Raw genomic sequence first — 18327 nt, 5'->3', positions numbered from 1 at the left:
TGGCAGGTGTGGGTGTAGTAAGGTACTATTCAATGTGAGTTATGATAATACCTACCTCTTACATAGCACTGTTCAGCCACAGATCTCAAAGCACTATGCAAAGGAGGTCAGTATTGTTATCCCCAGCTGTAGCACGGAGAGGGGAAGTGACTTGCCCAAGGCCACCCAACAGGCCAGTGGCAGAACTGGGACTAAAACCCAGATCACCCGAATCCCAGCCAAGTGCTCGATCCACTTTAGGGCCCAATCTTACTCCCACTGAACAGCAGGGCAATAGCCTGGTCATTCATAGTTCTGTGGGGAGAATATATTTGGTATTCTGTTTGTTTCCCTTGAGCACGAAGCAGACTGACTTCTCTGGGTTTGTGTCCTTTATGTCTGTTCATCTATTGCAGCAATCTACCTTACACCTGCCACAGTCGTTGGCCACGCAGAAGGATGATGTATCTCCATTCTGGTTTTCCAAAAAGACCAGAGATTATCTGAAGCAGTCACATGAGCAGCTGGCTATTTCACAGGCTGGGATTTGAGGGGACTGACACATTTGATTATAAAGGAACAATGATCGATGAGCCATACACAATGGCTGGAAGCAAGCGTAGATTAATGATAGGGATGAAGGCTGATCCAAATTGATCAAGGAGTCAAACTAGACTTGGAAGCATCATTCCTGAGCTCAATAGCCATCTAAATAAATAAATAGGAAAGCACAAGGAGGAAGGCAAAGAAGAGAGTGTGCGCTGAGCCACTTGTGTGGCTGGCAAAGAAAGGGTGTGGGGCTCACACATAAATCATGATTACAGAGGAACCTCAGAGTTACGAACACCAGAGTCATGAACTGACCAGTCAACCACACACCTCATTTGGAAGTGGACTTCCACAATCAGGCAGCAGCAGAGACCAAAAAAAAAAAAAAAAAGCAAATACAGTACAGTGCTGTGTTAAACGTAAACTACTCAAAAAAAAAAGGGAAAGTAGCATTTTTCTTCTGCATACTAAAGTTTCAAAGCTATATTAAGTCAATGTTCCGTTGTAAACAGGTAGCGATCAATGGCTCCATCTCTAGTTGGCAGCCGGTGTCAAGTGGAGTACTCCAAGGGTCGGTCCTGGGGCCGGTTTTGTTCAATATCTTCATAAATGATCTGGAGGATGGTGTAGATTGCACTCTCAGCAAATTTGCGGATGATACTAAACTGGGAGGAGTGGTAGATACGCTGGAGGGGAGGGATAGGATACAGAAGGACCTAGACAAATTGGAGGATTGGGCCAAAAGAAATCTGATGAGGTTCAAGAAGGATAAGTGCAGGGTCCTGCACTTAAGACGGAAGAATCCAGTGCACCGCTACATACTAGGGGCCGAATGGCTAGGCAGCAGTTCTGCGGAAAAGGACCTAGGGGTGACAGTGGACGAGAAGCTGGATATGAGTCAGCAGTGTGCCCTTGTTGCCAAGAAGGCCAATGGCATTTTGGGATGTATAAGTAGGGGCATAGCGAGCAGATCGAGGGACGTGATCGTTCCCCTCTATTCGACATTGGTGAGGCCTCATCTGGAGTACTGTGTCCAGTTTTGGGCCCCACACTACAAGAAGGATGTGGATAAATTGGAGAGAGTCCAGCGAAGGGCAACAAAAATGATTAGGGGACTGGAACACATGAGTTATGAGGAGAGGCTGAGGGAGCTGGGATTGTTTAGTCTGCAGAAGAGAAGAATGAGGGGGGATTTGATAGCTGCTTTCAACTACCTGAAAGGGGGTTCCAAAGAGGATGGCTCTAGACTGTTCTCAATGATAGCAGATGACAGAACGAGGAGTAATGGTCTCAAGTTGCAGTGGGGGAGATTTAGATTGGATATTAGGAAAAACTTTTTCACTAGGAGGGTGGTGAAACACTGGAATGCGTTACCTAGGGAGGTGGTAGAATCTCTTTCCTTAGAGGTTTTTAAGGTCAGGCTTGACAAAGCCCTGGCTGGGATGATTTAACTGGGAATTGGTCCTGCTTCGAGCAGGGGGTTGGACTAGATGACCTTCTGGGGTCCCTTCCAACCCTGATATTCTATGATTCTATGATAAATGGCTCCATGTCTAGTTGGCAGCCAGTATCAAGCGGAGTGCCCCAAGGGTCGGTCCTGGGGCTGGTTTTGTTCAATATTTTCACTAATGATCTGGAAGATGGTGTGGATTGCACCCTCAGCAAGTTTGCAGATGACACTAAACTGGGAGGAGTGATAGATACGCTGGAGGGTAGGGATAGGATACAGAGGGACCTAGACAAATTAGAGGATTGGGCCAAAAGAAATCTGATGAGGTTCAACAAGGACAAGTGCAGAGTCCTGCACTTAGGACGGAAGAATCCCATGCACTGCTACAGACTAGGGACTGAATGGCTAGGCAGCAGTTCTGCAGAAAAGGACGTAGGGGTTACAGTGGATGAGAAGCTGGATATGAGTCAACAGTGTGCCTTTATTGCCAAGAAAGCTAACGACATTTCGGGCTGTATAAGTAGGAGCATTGCCAGCAGATCAAGGGACATGATCGTTCCCCTCTATTTGGCATTGGTGAGGCCTCATCTGGAGTACTGTGTCCAGTTCTGGGCCCCACATTACAAGAAGGATGTGGAAAAATAGGAAAGAGTCCAGCGGAGGGCAACAAAAATGATTAGGGGGCTGGAGCACATGACTTATGAGGAGAGGCTGAGGGAATTGGGATTATTTAGTCTGCGGAAGAGAAGAATGAGGGGGGATTTGACAGTTGCTTTCAACTACCTGAAAGGGGGTTCCAAAGAGGATGGATCTAGACCGTCCTCAGTGGTAATAGATGACAGCACAAGGAGTAACGGTCTCAAGTTGCGGCGGGGGAGGTTTAGGGTGGATATTAGGAAACACTTTTTCACTAGGAGGGTGGTGAAGCACTGGAATGCGTTACCTAGGGAGGTGGTGGAATCTCCTTCCTTTGAGATTTTTAAGGTCTGGCTTGACGAAGCCCTGGCTGGGATGATTTAGTTGGGGATTGGTCCTGCTTTGAGCAGGGGATTGGACTAGATGACCCCCTGAGGTCCCTTCCAACCCTGATATTCTATGATTGATTCCCTCAAGGCTACAGTCAGGGGGATGGTTAGAAAGAATAATTCCGGTCTCAGTTCTGTTGTAGAGCTTCACAGGATCCCAGAACCTGTGGTACATTACGTTACTGGGGAGGGAAGCCCACCTCAGAAAACCACTTTAACACACTCGTGGGAGCAGAGTGTAGTGATCAGATGAGGGACTGTAATCATTTGGGAAATGACTAGAGTCCAGAGGGGAGCAAAAAAACAACAAAAATGAAAGTTGAGAAAACCTGATCTATGAGGAAAGGTTAAAAAAATGGCATATTTAGTCTTGAGACAAGACGAATGTGGGGAGACCTGATAATAGTCTTCAAGTATGTTAGGGACTGTTATGAAGAGGATGGGGATAGATTGTTTAGATTGTTCTCTGTGTCCATGGAAGGTAGGAGAAGTAAACAGCTTCATCTGCAGCAAGGGTGTTTTAGTTTGGATATTAGGAAAAACTTTCTAGCTATATGCGTAGTTAAACTCTGGAACAGGCTTCCAAGGCAGGTTGTGGAATCCCTGTCATTGGAGGTTTTTAAGAACAGGTTGGACAAACACCGGTCAGGGATGGTCTAGGTTTACTTGGTCCTGCCTCAGCACAAGAGGCTGGACTTGATGACCTCTCAAACTTCCTTCCAGCCCTACATTTCTGTGATGAAGCAGTTGTGGGGCTGTGTGTGCATGAGACAGGAGAGAAGGGGAATATGACTAAGGCCATGTCCACAATACCAATTTGTGTCGACAAAAGTGACATAATAAAAATTGCAATTTCCTGTTCGTGCTTGCTCCCTTTGTCAGCAGATCTGATGCACAGTGGGGGCACCATCATCAACAGTGTGAGCAATGCACTGTGGGTACCTATATCACAGTCCTTCTGTTGCTAGGTGTTGCGGGATGACGGAGCAGATCACGGCGCATCTTGGGACAGTGCTAAATGTCCCATGATACATTGCTTTCTGTCCCAGCACTCCCTGGGCTTCCAGCTTTCTTTTGTGGCATCTTTTCAATGGTTCTCCTTTGCTGTGCACCCCGGAATCTTTGTGGGAAGGGATGGATCCCTCACTGATCTCCTATGCTCTGTTAACTGTCATGAAGACATCATGGATGGCAGTGCAGTTAATCATGAAGTTCCTAAATGAAGACAACATGCAGGCACCCAACGTTCTGCATGACATGGATAGGAGGAACTTTAGATTGTTTTTGGATTTCATGGAGCAGCTGCATAAGGTAAACCATCAGTTTTGGGCTCGTGAAACAAGAACTGAATGGTGGGATCATATCGTCATGCAGGTGTGGGATGATGAGCAGTGGCTACAGAACTTTCGGATGCGGAAAGCCACCTTCCTGGAACTGTGGGAGGAGCTCACCCCAGACTTGCAGCGCAAGGACATCAGAATGAAAGCTGCCCCCTTGGTTAGAGAAGCATGTGGCAATTGCTATGTGGAAGCTTGCAACTCCAGACTGCTACCAGTTGGTCGCGAATCAATTTGGAGTGGGGAACTCAACCATAGGGGCTGAGTTAATGCAAGTGTGCAGGGCCATAAATCGTATCCTGCTATGAAGGACCACGAATCTGGGAAATGTGCTTGAAATAGTGGACAGCTTTGCAGAAATGGATTTCCCTAACTCTGGAGGGGGCGATAGATGGCACACACATTCCAATTTTGGCACCAGACCACCTTGCAACAGAATACATTAGTAGGAAGGGGATTTCTCCATGGTGTTGCAGGTGCTTGTGGATCATCCTGGATGTTTCACTGACATCAACGTGGGGTGGTCTCGGAAGGTGCATGACGCATTCATCTTCAGGACCACCGGCCTCTATAGAAAGTTGCAAGCAGGGACTTTCTTTCCTAACCACAAGATTACAGTCGGGGTGTTGAAATGCCCATAGTGATCCTTGGGAACCCTGTATACCCCGTTAGCCGTGGCTCATGAGACCTTACACGGGACACCTGGGCAGCAGTAAGGAGTGGTTCAACAACAGGCTCAGTAGGTGCCGGATGACAGTTTAATGTTTGGCAGATTAAAGGTGCGCTGGTGATGCCTTTATGGCAGGTTGGACCTCACTGAGGATAATATTCCTATGGTCATAGCTGCATGCTGTACGTTGCATAATCTCTGTGAAGCTAAGGGTGAAAGGTTTGCTCAGGGGTGGAGTGCTGAGGCAGACCACTTGGCCGCTGATTTTGAGCAGCCAGATACCAGGATTGTCAGAGGAGCCCAGAGGGGAGCTATTCGAACCAGGGAGGCTTTGAGGCAGCAGTTTGACAGTGACCTTCAGTAACATATATCTGTGTCTGAATTGCTTCAATGTTACATGCATGTAGTTTTCCTAGGGGGCAATGGTGACATTTGGGACCTTATATTCCTGTAATAAAGTGATTAAAATGCCTTTGCCCGTATTGATAGTGCCTGTAATCTCGCCATGTAGAAAAAAAATCAAGATGATTTACCGTTATGAAAGTTTGCTTTTATTGCACAAGAAACAGCACAAACAAACATACAGTTGCTTGGTGAGCAAGGAGGAACCAGGGAAGGGCAGATTCTCACAGCTGTATGTAGGTCCAGCTATCATTGTGAAAGTTGTCCGAGGGGGTGGAGTGAAGGGGAAACCGAGAAGTCCTGGAAGGTGGGAAGGAACGTGCGGACGGAGTTTGGGAGGAGAGCAGGGAAAAGGGTTCTGAATGTGCTGCAGTGGAGGTTGATCACTGATCAGCTGATTCTGCATCATTATTAAGGACTTTAGCATCTGTGTTTGCTCCTCCATTACTTTAAGCATCCGCTCAGTAGCATCCCTAACAAACATGTTTCAGAGTAACAGCCGTGTTAGTCTGTATTCGCAAAAAGAAAAGGAGTACTTGTGGCACCTTAGAAACTAATTGGATGCATCCGATGAAGTGAGCTGTAGCTCACGAAAGCTTATGCTCAAATAAATTGGTTAGCCTCTAAGGTGCCCCAAGTCCTCCTTTTAACAAACATGTGATTCTCTTTTCTGTCCTGCCTTTCGGCTTCTCAGCACTCCTTTCCTTCTCTTTTTTTTCTGCATTGGAGCACTGCAGGACCTCCTGGAACTTGTCGTCTTTGCTGCGTCTTGGGCGCTTTCTTATCTGGAGGAGATGCTCGGCCAGGGTACGTGTGGTGTTCCTGAAGGCCAGATCTGGTGAAGCACAGGGGACAATGCACAGAAGCAGGATTGTTAAACTGACACACAGCACTGAACCATTTCTTTTGCAACATTGCCATCACTTTCTTGCTGAGCCTAGCCAGGCACGCATCTCTGTGAACACCCAAAGCATGGTGAGTGTTGGCAGGGGATGGTGGTGGTGCTTCACATGGGTAAAAGAACACACGCTCTTTGCAAGGGTTGTGGTGCAGCATTCTAGGGAACAAATTCTAAAATTCTCCCACACTTTTCCACAGGTGGGGGTCATTCTAGCAGACATCTCACTACTAAGGGTAAGTGGGGAAATGAGGCTACATCGACTCCATGCTTGTGGCTTCTGCCCTGATCCCTATGCTGCTCGCCTGTGTGCCGCTTTGATCTCTGCAGAAGTGATTGCCGAATGGCGTGGAAAGTTTCCTACAATGGGGGAAGGAACAAAGCTGCTCTGCCACAGAACCTTCAGCAGCGGATTACCAAGTACCTCCAGGAACCTTTCCTGGAGATCTCTCGGGAGGATTCCCATGAGATCTCGGCATGCATCAACACCCTGTTCCACCGTACTGATTAGCTAAACAGGGAAATGTCCGGCTCACAGAAACACAGACAGCCTCCCACATTTCTATGCCCTAAACCTATCTCAGCACTACGCAAGTCACAGACACTTACCAGGCTTCTCATCTCCTGCTTCTTGCTCCCCGGAGAGCGACTGCTGAGGCTGGCGAGCCACCTCTTAAGTGCGGAACAGTTCCTGGCTGCCTGCCCGACCCACCGGGTGACTCCGCTGGGAGCTGCACATCGTCGTCTAACTCCACCTCTTCATCCAAAACTTCTTCCTCTGGGCTAGGTCCTCTTTCCGCCACCTCTGTGCCCTCCGAAGTATCCACAGGGCTGTTCGTGATGGAGCTGGGGTCGCCACCGAGGATAGCATCCAGCTCCTTGTAGAACCGGCAAGTCTTAAGTGAAGCGCCAGAGCGACGGTTTGCCTCCCTCGCCTTATGGTACGCCGGCCTCAGCTCCTTTATCTTTGCTCTGCACTGCAGTGTGTCCCGATCATAGCCCTTTTCACACAAGCCTCGAGAAATCTGCCCGTTGGTATCCCAATTCCTACGGCTCAAGCGCAGCTGGGACTGCAGAGCCTCCTCTCCCCATATACTGAGAAGATCCAACAGCTCTGCAGTGGTCCAAGCGGAAGAGCGTTTGCTGCGATAACCCGCCATGGTCACCTGGGAAGATGCGATGAGACCTCTCCATGCCGAGTCAGCAGGAAATGGAATTTCAAACATTCCTGGGGCTTCTAATGGGGAGGGTCAGATGGTTGTTTACCTGGCTGCAGGGCAGTGGAGTTCAAACTGCTGACCAGAGCGGTCAGGAACAGCACTGTGGGATACCTCCTGGAGGCCATTAAAGCGATGAAATGAAGCGTGGTGTCTACACTTGCACTTTCTCAAGAAAAATGTAGAGGAAAAAGATGTAAATCTCTCGTGAGGGTGGATGTATTTTGTCGCCAAAACCAAGCATTTTCCCCAACAAAAGTCGCCTTGCAGTGTATACGCACTCACTGTTTGGGTCGACAAATGACAGTTTTGGTGACAAAACTTGGTAGTGTAGACAAGGCCTTAGTAAAGTTTCTGGAATAGTAGCCAGCTTAATCCAATGGCTAGAAAATTGGACTGGGAATCTGGAAACTTGGTGTCTGTTCCTAGTTCTGCCCTTTAATCCAGGAGACAAAGGTATAATAAGCTCCGGTGAATGTATATTGAAGTTAGAAACATTCAAGCTGAAATACAATGCGGGTCTTTTAACAGTGAGGGTAATTGGCCAGTGAACCAACACATCAAGGGATATGGTGTATTCTCCACTTGAAGCTTTCAAATCAAAATCAGATGCCTTTCTAAATGAGATGTTCAAGTTCAACCACAAGATATTGGACTCAAAACAGGAATTACTGGATGAAATTCTCTGGCCTGAGTTAAGCAGGAGGTCAGACTAGATGGTTATGATGGTCCCCTCTGGCCTTTGAAAGTATGAATCTATTAAGATTCCTGAGTTTTCTTCCTTGCTTTGCCACTGGGAAGTGTGTGACACCTTGGGCTAGTCACTTAACTGCCCTGTAACTCAGTGTACACATTAATAAAGTGGCTGCAGATTAATCCCTAGCTCAGCAGAGTATAAACATGTGAAATAGCCTCCCAAAAGAAATGGTGGAATCCCTGCCTCTTAGGGTATTTAAAACTACACTGGGAAAAACCACTAGGATATATTTCCACAGGGAACAATCCTGTGTTGGTTGGAAGAGTGCCTAGATGAACTCACAGATCGTCTGCATTTCTAATTTCTATCACTTCGCAAGAATAAGGAATGATGCTTCCCATTTCTTTTTAGCCAAGGAGAAAGGAGGACAAATTCATTTTATTTGCGAACTTTATCAACTGGCGTGTGGGCGACATGGTATTCAGAGTTTAATTCAGATACTGAAGGGCTCTTCTGAATAACAGAGAAGCTGCAATAGGATCCTGAACTCGTATGCCGGCAAGGGAGGCCTGAGGATGAAGGATCAGCTGTCCTGGAGTTAATGAGTAGGAAACCAAGCTAACCATAGGGGAGAGGACGTATCTTGCCATGAAATGTGTTTGCCCAGTGGTCGTTCCCTTACTGTGGAAACGCTTGGCTGGAAAGGCAGATTACGGCCTCTTGCTTGCAGCGGAAGGTTCATCATCTGTCTGGTGAGCGGCAGCAAACCCAGTGTGTTTGCTTCTAGGTGGCAAAACTGCCATGGGTAAAGACTAAAAATAAAGGCAAGAGGTTCTGGCTTTTCACACTTGAGTGCGGGGGCTGGAATGCCATCAGGGGAGAGAGCAACTTGCTTTTCAGAACACTAAGAACACTTTCTTTCTCCTGGTAGGGCAGTGGGGACTCCCAGTTCTACCTCTCTACTCCAGACCTGTCTCCTGTCCAAACTAAAACCTCTGCCTGTCTCTCTGACATAGAATCATAGAAAACTAGGACTGGAAGGGACCTCAATAGGTCATCTACTAGTTCCCTGCACTGAGACAGGACTAAGTATTATTTAGACCATCCCTGACAGGTGTTTGTCTATCCTGCTCTTTAAAAATCTCCAGTGACGGAGATTCCACTATCTCCCTAAGTAATTTATTCCAGTGTTTAACCACCCTCATGGTTAGGAAGTTCTTCCTCATGTCTAACCTAAATCTCCCTTGTTGCAATTTAAACCCATTGCTTCTTGTCCTGTACTTGTCGTTAAGGTGACCAATTGATCACCCTCCCTTTTATAAAAATCTTTTGTGCACTTGAACTTGTTATTGTGTCCCCCCTCAGACTTCTCTTCTTTGCAGTAAACTAACCTAATTTTTTTTCAATCTTCCCTCATAGGTCATGTTTTCTAGACCTTTAATCATTTTTGTTGCTCTTCTCTGGACTTTCTCCAATTTGTCCACATCTTTCCTGAGGTGTGGTGCCCAGAACAGGACAAAACACTCCAGCTGAGGTTTTATCAGTGCTGAGTAGAGAGAATCCTCGAATCATAGAATATCAGGGTTGGAAGGGACCCCAGAAGGTCATCTAGTCCAACCCCCTGCTCGAAGCAGGACCAATTCCCAGTTAAATCATCCCAGCCAGGGCTTTGTCAAGCCTGACCTTAAAAACCTCTAAGGAAGGAGATTCTACCACCTCCCTAGGTAACGCATTCCAGTGTTTCACCACCCTCTTAGTGAAAAAGTTTTTCCTAATATCCAATCTAAACCTCCCCCACTGCAACTTGAGACCATTACTCCTCGTTCTGTCATCTGCTACCATTGAGAACAGTCTAGAGCCATCCTCTTTGGAACCCCCTTTCAGGTAGTTGAAAGCAGCTATCAAATCCCCCCTCATTCTTCTCTTCTGCAGGCTAAACAATCCCAGTTCCCTCAGCCTCTCCTCATAAGTTATGTGTTCTAGACCCCTAATCATTTTTGTTGCCCTTCGCTGGACTCTCTCCAATTTATCCACATCCTTCTTGTAGTGTGGGGCCCAGAACTGGACACAGTACTCCAGATGAGGCCTCACCAATGTCGAATAGAGGGGAACGATCACATCCCTCGATCTGCTCGCTATGCCCCTACTTATACATCCCAAAATGCCTTTGGCCTTCTTGGCAACAAGGGCACACTGCTGACTCATATCCAGCTTCTCGTCCACTGTCACCCCTAGGTCCTTTTCCGCAGAGGAAGAATTACGTCTTGTGTCTTGCTTACAACACTCCTGCTAATACCCATCCCAGATTGATGTCTGCTTTTTTTGCAACAGTGTTACACTGTTGGCTCATATTTAGTGTGTGATCCACTAGGACCCCCACGGTACATTATTCAGCCAGTAGATGTCTCTCGGTGCTGCGTACAGTTCCACGCTGGGTGTGGTCCCTGGTAAACAAGGGAGACAAAGCTGGGACCCACTCTGTGTGGAAGCCTATTTTATTTGTGTCTATAATAAATGTCTGCTGTTTAAGAAGATTTGTGAATCCATAGATAAGGGCAGAGGAACCCCATGCACAGAGGCACCGTTCCATCTGTGCATCTTGAGCAACGATAAGTAGCAGTTGGAAGAGAATTATTATTTGCTTTGCAGAACAGACTGTGTTGATGCATAGCAAAGACAACGCCTTCCCCAAAGAGTGTATCATCTTGGTGTAGAGAAAACCATTAGAGGGATAATAATAAAAACAATCGCATGAAAGATAACTGGTCAAACTGCTGCAGGAGTTAACTAAACAAAGAAAAGGATGGCAGTGTACAGGGAGCAGGTGTGTGAAATCAGTTCAAGAATGACAATAGAAAGGTGAAAGAAGGTCCCCCCCATCCCCATGTGTTAAAGTGATTTTAGAAGCTAATTATCTTTATGTGCTTGGCACGACGCAGGAAAGACATTCTAGGTCTCCAAAAATTTGGTAGATAATTAAAACTCATCCTTTGTCTTGGCCGTTGGAGGTCTGAATACTCCAGGAAGTCAATTAAAAGAGAGGGTTGCGGGGGGCGGGGGGGGGAGGGTGTCAACGGCTGTGAGGAAGTTTACAAATAACAGTCAGTGAATGACTTTTTTTCAAATTGCTGTGCACCATCAGCCTGAGTGATAGAGAAGATAATTAAGCAATTGATTGCTATGCTTGTTGGTGTTCGGCCCCGCCCCCAAACATTCCTCTGTGATGCCCTAGAGGGGGGCGGTCCACAGTTTGGGGACCTCTGGTCTACACTATACTGCTACAGCAGCATTGCTGCAGGCCCATATCGGTGCCTCTGTAGCGATCCAGTTATACTGGTACAACCTCTAGTGTGGACTCGGTTATACCGTTAGAAAGGTGTCTAATACCAATATAGCCTATTCCCCTTCCCATATGGGAATAGCTATGCTTGTGTAAGAACTTTTATTCCAGGATAATTGTGTCCATACTAGAGGCTTGTTCCGCTTTAATTCTATCAGTTCAGTTAAAGAAGCATAACTTTTGTGTAAACATCAGGCTGCGTTTTGCTATCAAAGTGACTCAGGTCTGGTCTAGACCCACACCTGTACCGCTACAACTAATGCTGGGATTTTATACCAATTTAGTTAACCTGGTACAACTTTTATGTGGACTCTGGTATCAGTATAAAGTTGGTTGCGTCAGTGTAATGTGCAAGCTAAACTCCTACAACCAATTTTAAACCAGTCTAAGGGCATGGCTACACTTGCAAATGTAGAGCGCTGGGAGATAGACCGGCCTTCAGAGACCGCAGCAGGGAAAACGCTGCTGTGTGTTTACACTGACAGCTGCAAGCGCACTGGTGTGGCCACATTAGCCACTCTTGCAACGCCACAAAGAGCAGTGCATTGTGGTAGCTATGCCAGTGTGCAAGTGGCTGCAACGTGCTTTTCAAATGGGGGGGGGGAGTGTGACAGGGAATGTGTTGTGTGTATGTGGGGGGAGAGACTGTGTCAGCATGATGTCTTGTAAATTCAGACAGGAGCAGACCCCCCCTCCCCAGCCCCCCTTTGTCACACACACTCACAACAACAGCATTCCGCACTAATGGCTGCTTTGTCCCAGAGCAGATAAGCATGCCAGCTGTCAGACACGGAGCTTTGAAAGGGCATATCCGCATTCCTGCAGCCGAGTTCAAAACAATGACAAGAGTGGCCATTTGACTTCAGGGGACTATGGGACGTTTCCGGAGGCCAATCACAGTGCAGTAATGCAACACCTCGTTCACACTAACACCCAGGCATTTCTGCCAGGGCACATCAAGCGTTATGCTTCTCGTGGAGGTGGATTACCAGGAGCACTCCAGCTGCAGAGTCCAGGCACTCTACGTGCCTTGCCAGTGTGGACACATCAGGAGTTAGGGCGCCCGGGGCTGCTTTAATGCGCTGTAACTTGCAAGTGTAGCCAAGCCCTCAGACAGTCCATCCACAGTAGTCATTACAACTGAACTTGATTTAGTTGGGGATTGGCCCTGCTTTGAGCAGGGGGTTGGACTAGATGACCTCCTGAGGTCCCTTCCAACCCTGATATTCTGTGAACTGATTAAATTAAACCTGTGCAACTTCTGAGTGTAGACAAGGTCTGATTTTGATGTAGCTGAAACTTGCTCCCAAAGGACTTACACTGAACCGGAAAAAGCCCCTCCTCTGAAACGGAAATCGGAGCATCCATGCAGGGGTTTGCACCTGTTTAACTACATCGGTTTCAGTTCACGCCATAGGTGAACTGGCCGCAACTGTTCGTGAGAGTTACAAGACCTTCGTCCAGATCTCACATTTGTTAGGCCTTGGGCCTCTGAGTTTCTTTATGATGAGAGAAGCATGCATGAGGGTATGGAAAGAAAACCGGGTGCCTTGTGGATGAACATGCTCCATAACATTCGAGGGGTTGGAGGGAGGCAATCCGGGGAGGTGCACCAGACCAGCACCCCTCTCAGGGCCCCAACAGCGTCTCCAGAATCTAAACGTCAAGGTATTAAGAAACGTAAAGCTCCTCACCACCTGAATACCTTTTAAAAATCCATCCCTAGCCCTTAGGCTGGTGAAGAGGTGAGTCAGGCCGTGACGCAATGCAGTACTGATTACACAGACCGACACCTGGTTTAAGGGGCAAATGCTGCTTCCCCTCCCCGGCCCAGGCACCAAGCCCCCGCAGGTAGCAGAGCTGTTACGGTTTTGCCGGGGGACTGGGCATGGAGGAGGGGTTTGTTGAAGTGGCAGGGCAGATTTGAGGCTTCATACCCCTATGGAGGGACAAACAGGGTTCCCAGCTGCTACTGCAGCCCATAGACCATAGTAATGATAGTGAAGCTGGTACATAACTGCTCTGCAGCAAGTTGCTGGGTTGGAGGAAGAAAAAGATTCTTTTTCCCCTCTACACTGTCTCTTAGAGCCTTTGTGGAAAGCCTCTACACTCAGAGATTGTGCTAGGGACAGCATTTGGTCCTAAAAGAGGGATTATTACCAGGGCTGTCCCTAGACATTTTGGTGCCCTACGCAGCGCCCCCCCCCTCGGCTCCGCAGGGGGCCAGGAGCAGGCTTGGGGGGCAGGGGGGAAACCGCCCCCCAGCACGAGCCAGCGGAGTGGAGCAGGTTGGGGCCGGGTCACTCCACTTCCTGCTGCCCGGTGATTGTAGGGCGGGCCCGACCCCGCACTCACGGGGTGGCGGGAAGTGGAGCGACCTGGCCCCAGCCCGCTCCGCTCTGCTCCCCTGGCTCCCAGCCTTGGGACTCGGGGGGCAAGGGGGAACTGCCCCCCAGCACTCACCGGCGGCACGGCTGGGAGCTGGCGGAGCAGAGCAGACTGGGGCCTGGTCGCTCCACTTCCCGCCACCCCGTGAGTGCAGGGTCAGGCCTGACCCCTGCTGCAGTCCCCCGGGATGTAGCTCAGGGGAAGGGGTGATGTGGGGGCAGGGCTGGAGCGGAGCAGGGGTGGGAAGAGATGGGGCTGGGGCCGGGGCAGGGGCTTTGGGGAAGGCGTGGAGTGGGGGTGGAAAGAGGTGGAGCAGGGGCAGGGGCTTTGGGGAAGAGGCGGAGCAGAGGCGGGGATTGGGCTGGCCGCTGGAGCAGCATGCAGCTGTGTAGGGCACCAGGAAATTTATTGCCCCAAATTTCCTGGTGCCCTACGCGGCTGCGTAGTTTGCATGTGGGTAAGGACGGCCCTGTGTATTACCTCCATTCAGCTTAATCATGTTAACTCTGGATCCTAATAATGGATTTTTTTTTCAATGTCAACTTCAACTGCTTCACTACCAAGCATGTTTGCAGCAGCATCCAGCTGCGATGACACTGCGGGTGGTATTTAGGATAATGGGCGGAGCCTGAGTACCAGCCCTTTTGTTCCCCCAGCCTGACCCTAATAATATACCTCTCCATTTCATCCTGCTGCGTGTTCCCCTTGTACCTAGCATGGAGGCTGTAGCTTTAACAGCGCTAGGAGCCATTCTGCACAATAACACTTGCATGCTAAATGCACAATGTGGGGTGATGATATGGGGACTGAGCTTTCTAGTTAGAGAAGGCACCTTGCCATCCTGAGCCCCTGCGGCGCTGAGCCAAGCTTGTGACATGATCAGCAGATATCACAAAGCCGACAGTTACGGCGCACGCATTAGCCCCAGATAGGCCTCCCTCCCAAACATGCCGGCTGTCCTGTCGCTGCTCGTTGCTGCCCAAGGGTGCTGCCGGATCAGCTTGATGCCGAAGTTAAAGAAAACTTTTGAGCCCCTGAGCAGTGTCTGCAGCCACTCCAGCTCCTCCTGTTAACTGCTGCAAGCAAAGCCGGGTTAGGAAGGTGCCAGGATGGGAGACTGCCAAGGAGACAGAGGGGGCTGCAGGCAACAGTGCTGGTGGCTCCGTAGGGGTTGCTCTTCCCTCTGATTTCATAATGAAGCAATGCCCTGGCATGGTGCTGCAAAGCCCCATGCTGTCGGAGGCTTTGCCTTTTGTATGAGATGTAAAAGCAGAGATCCCGAGCGCTTCGTGATCAAAGATCCTTTTTTTATTTTTTTGCAAGCGTATTAGCCCTTTCTGCTCCCCACACTTTGTCAGAGGTCATCTCAGTCTGCTTACTTAAAATTCTCCCTTCGCTTTCATTTCATAAAGCATTCTGTATTTCTTACAGTCAGTTGTTCTCTAGTTTGCTGTGCATTGTCGTGTCTCACCCCAGAGGTGGGCGCATTCCAGCAGGGGTGAAGTTAGTTCTGTACGCCTATCATTGGTAAAGTGCTTTGGATGCTTTTGAGATCCAGGTACTTTGGAAGTATAAGTCATTGTGTAAGGGCTGGTGGCCTGGAGCTGGCCAGCCCCCTACGATTAACCCTGCCTGCCACACCTGGGATGGGGTGTGGGGTTTAATTAGGAGAACCAGCTGAGTGTGGAGAAGCTGATTATGCTATAAAGAGCAGCAGGGAGAAACAAGTGGTGGGAAGTTGGAGTGAGAGACTTCAGCAGAGATGCATTAAGGTAGAGAATGGGTGCTGGGAGTGAGTAGGCTTCAGCAGGGAACCATGAGGAACCAGGTAGGAATTTAGAATGACCACAGAGACTGCTAGGAGTTCAGCAAGGGAACCTGAGTCTTCAGAGAAAAGATTGCAAGCAGGAAAGGCCTGGGAGGCCTCAAAAGGAAAGACTGGGTGTATGGACTCTCTGAAGAGGTGAGAAATGGGGGGGGGGGGGGGTTGATTTTTGTTATGTTAATAAATCCAGCCCCTAGGAGGCTGAAGCAGAGAAGAGTTTGTTTTGGGAGTCCCTTTTGAGAGAACCCTGAAAAGGGGGAAAACTGAGGCAGGGTGGCTGCAGTGTAGCCTTGGGACATGAAGCCACGTTTGGGAGGCAGCTGGCCCATGGACACATTGTTGTTACAAAGATCACCTGTCACTTCATAGCTCCTTATTCTGCTTTCTGTGTGTGTTTTTAACTGTGGTACCCTGAGATCTGAAACACTTGTGTTACGGCTTATAGGAGGGAATGCTTTCTTGTATCCTCCTGGGTTTGCATTTCCCTTAGTCTGAACTCCTTCAGAGTGCAGTAAGGTAATGAAGCAGATCATATCCTGCAGACTGGGAATGACAACTGGAGCGGCTGACCTGAAACCAAAATACTTATTGGCCACAGGTTAAGCAAACAAACAAACCCCAGAAGCCTGTTGATGTTGGATATATTGTGTCTTGCACAAATGAAAGTGTGTACCCCTGAATTATAGAAATGCTTATGTCATTACAAGAGCGGTCCTCTTGCAGCAAAAATAGCCATGACCCCTTCAGAGGACCTGAGCTCATCCCCTCATGTGCCAAGGAGAGGACTTGTCAGGCTGCCTAATTGTCGTGTTAAAGGGAATTCTTCACAAGGAAGGTTTCAGAGTAGCAACCGTGTTCGTCTGTATCCGCAAAAAGAACAGGAGGACTTGTGGCACCTTAGAGACTAACCAATTTATTTGAGCATAAGCTTTCGTGAGCTACAGCTCACTTCATTGGATGCATGCAGTGGAAAATACAGTGGGGAGATTTATATACACAGAGATCATGAAACAATGGGTGTTACCATACACACTGTAAGGAGCGTGATCAGGGAAGGTGAGCTATTACCAGCAGGAGAGCGGGGTGGGGAGAGGGGAGGTGGACCTTTTGTAGTGATGATCAAGGTGGGCCATTTCCAGCCGTTCTTGTCAACTACCACTGAAGGTCTCCTTGTGCAGGGGAGCTGCTCCAGCCACTAGAGGCTGCAGCTGCGTGGCTGCCAGCAGGGGGCTGCAGGCAGTGGAGGGAACAGGCAGAGAGCAGGAGCACAGGTTTCTGTGGGGCTATGACTAGTCAAATCAGCCCCACGGAGATGGTCTCACAAGCTCTCTGCTCGTGCCTGCTCCCTGTGCTGCATCATCTGTTCTTTGTCTTTCAGAGTCTTTGGAGCAGGGACTGTCTTCCTTGATATGTCTGTACAGCACCTAGCACATTGCGGGCTTTGCCACAATATGGATAACGATGGTATGCTGAAAGCCAGGGAAATGCGCACAGACAAAGTATCTTGGTTGGCCAGTTGTTTTCTGGTAAGTTAAGAATTGCGGCATCAGCACTGATTAACTGTCAGTCTAGTACGATCTCCTGTCTTTGAGCATGGCTCCTTCTTGATAGCGCAACACCCAGCTGTCCTAAACCATGACCCCATATGTGCGGATACCATGGTTAGCAATGAGGACAGAACCTGGGATCTTCAGGGGCAAAAACACAGGCCTCCACTCCTTGAGCTAAAGGAGAATTCCTTGAACCATGGGTAAGCAGCAGGCTGTTGCATCACGGGGCCAGCCACTAGAGGGCAACATGATTACACATACTACGCCAGTGTATTTCACACACAGTACGCGCACCTCTCTGTATGAGACTTTGCAATCCATTGCCCTCCACTACCATGCACCCCAGATCATATGCGGCAATCCTTTGCCCCACTAAAGATCCCAGCATCCTCTTTCTCCACTCTTGCACACACAACCCTTTCCCAGACTACCCTCTCCCAGCACAAACTACTCTGCCAAGCGCCCACAACTTCAGTAAAGGGGTGGGGGCAGGGTTCAGGTTGCGATGGGCGGTCTGTGGGGTTACGTATGTGGTCATGTGAAGGCAGATGGAGGAGCAGAGGATATGTACTGCTGGGTGCATTATCTTTTCATTTCCTTGCCTTTGTGTCAGGTATGTTGTGTGTATAGCAACCCTTAAGGCCTCACTGCAAAGGTGTTTTTGTGCATTAGTGGTTGGGTGTTCCAGTTTCCTTGTCACTAGGCAGGTGCCCTGTGATCTGATGCTCTCAGAAGCTTTCCACTCCCAAGCATGATGTTAATGGCCCGGTAGCACCACTGTGATGAATCACAATGCTCATCTGAGTGGTTAATGGATTTGAGCCACCATGCTCTGTCTGAGTGGAGACAGCTTTAATAACATGTTTCTAATTCTGTTCCTCTGCCTTATCAAATGCAATCTGTCCAGGAGGGGCCACCTAGGAGGCTGGCAGGGCTGATAAAGGCACCCCTGCTGAGTTCATTACCCAGCTGTCCACCTACAACATTGTCATGTGAGTGT

At 48.7% G+C, this 18327-nt stretch overlaps 1 long non-coding RNA gene across 1 annotated transcript in view; it reads left to right on the top strand.

The window, feature by feature from the left end:
• Nucleotides 1-17297, top strand: part of LOC140910046 (uncharacterized) — a 77953-nt gene extending 60656 nt beyond the window's left edge. The window contains exon 3 of the long non-coding RNA XR_012158406.2: nt 17156-17297. This is a non-coding gene — a long non-coding RNA (uncharacterized LOC140910046). The remainder of the gene's footprint in view (nt 1-17155) is intronic.
• The last annotated feature ends 1030 nt before the right edge of the window (nt 17298-18327 follow it).

Source organism: Lepidochelys kempii, chromosome 4 (genome assembly GCF_965140285.1).
Source record: "Lepidochelys kempii isolate rLepKem1 chromosome 4, rLepKem1.hap1, whole genome shotgun sequence".
Classification (NCBI taxonomy): Eukaryota; Metazoa; Chordata; order Testudines; family Cheloniidae; genus Lepidochelys; species Lepidochelys kempii.
The sequence above is the reverse complement of the archived record's forward strand: the minus strand, read 5'-3'. Positions and strand labels throughout refer to the sequence as shown.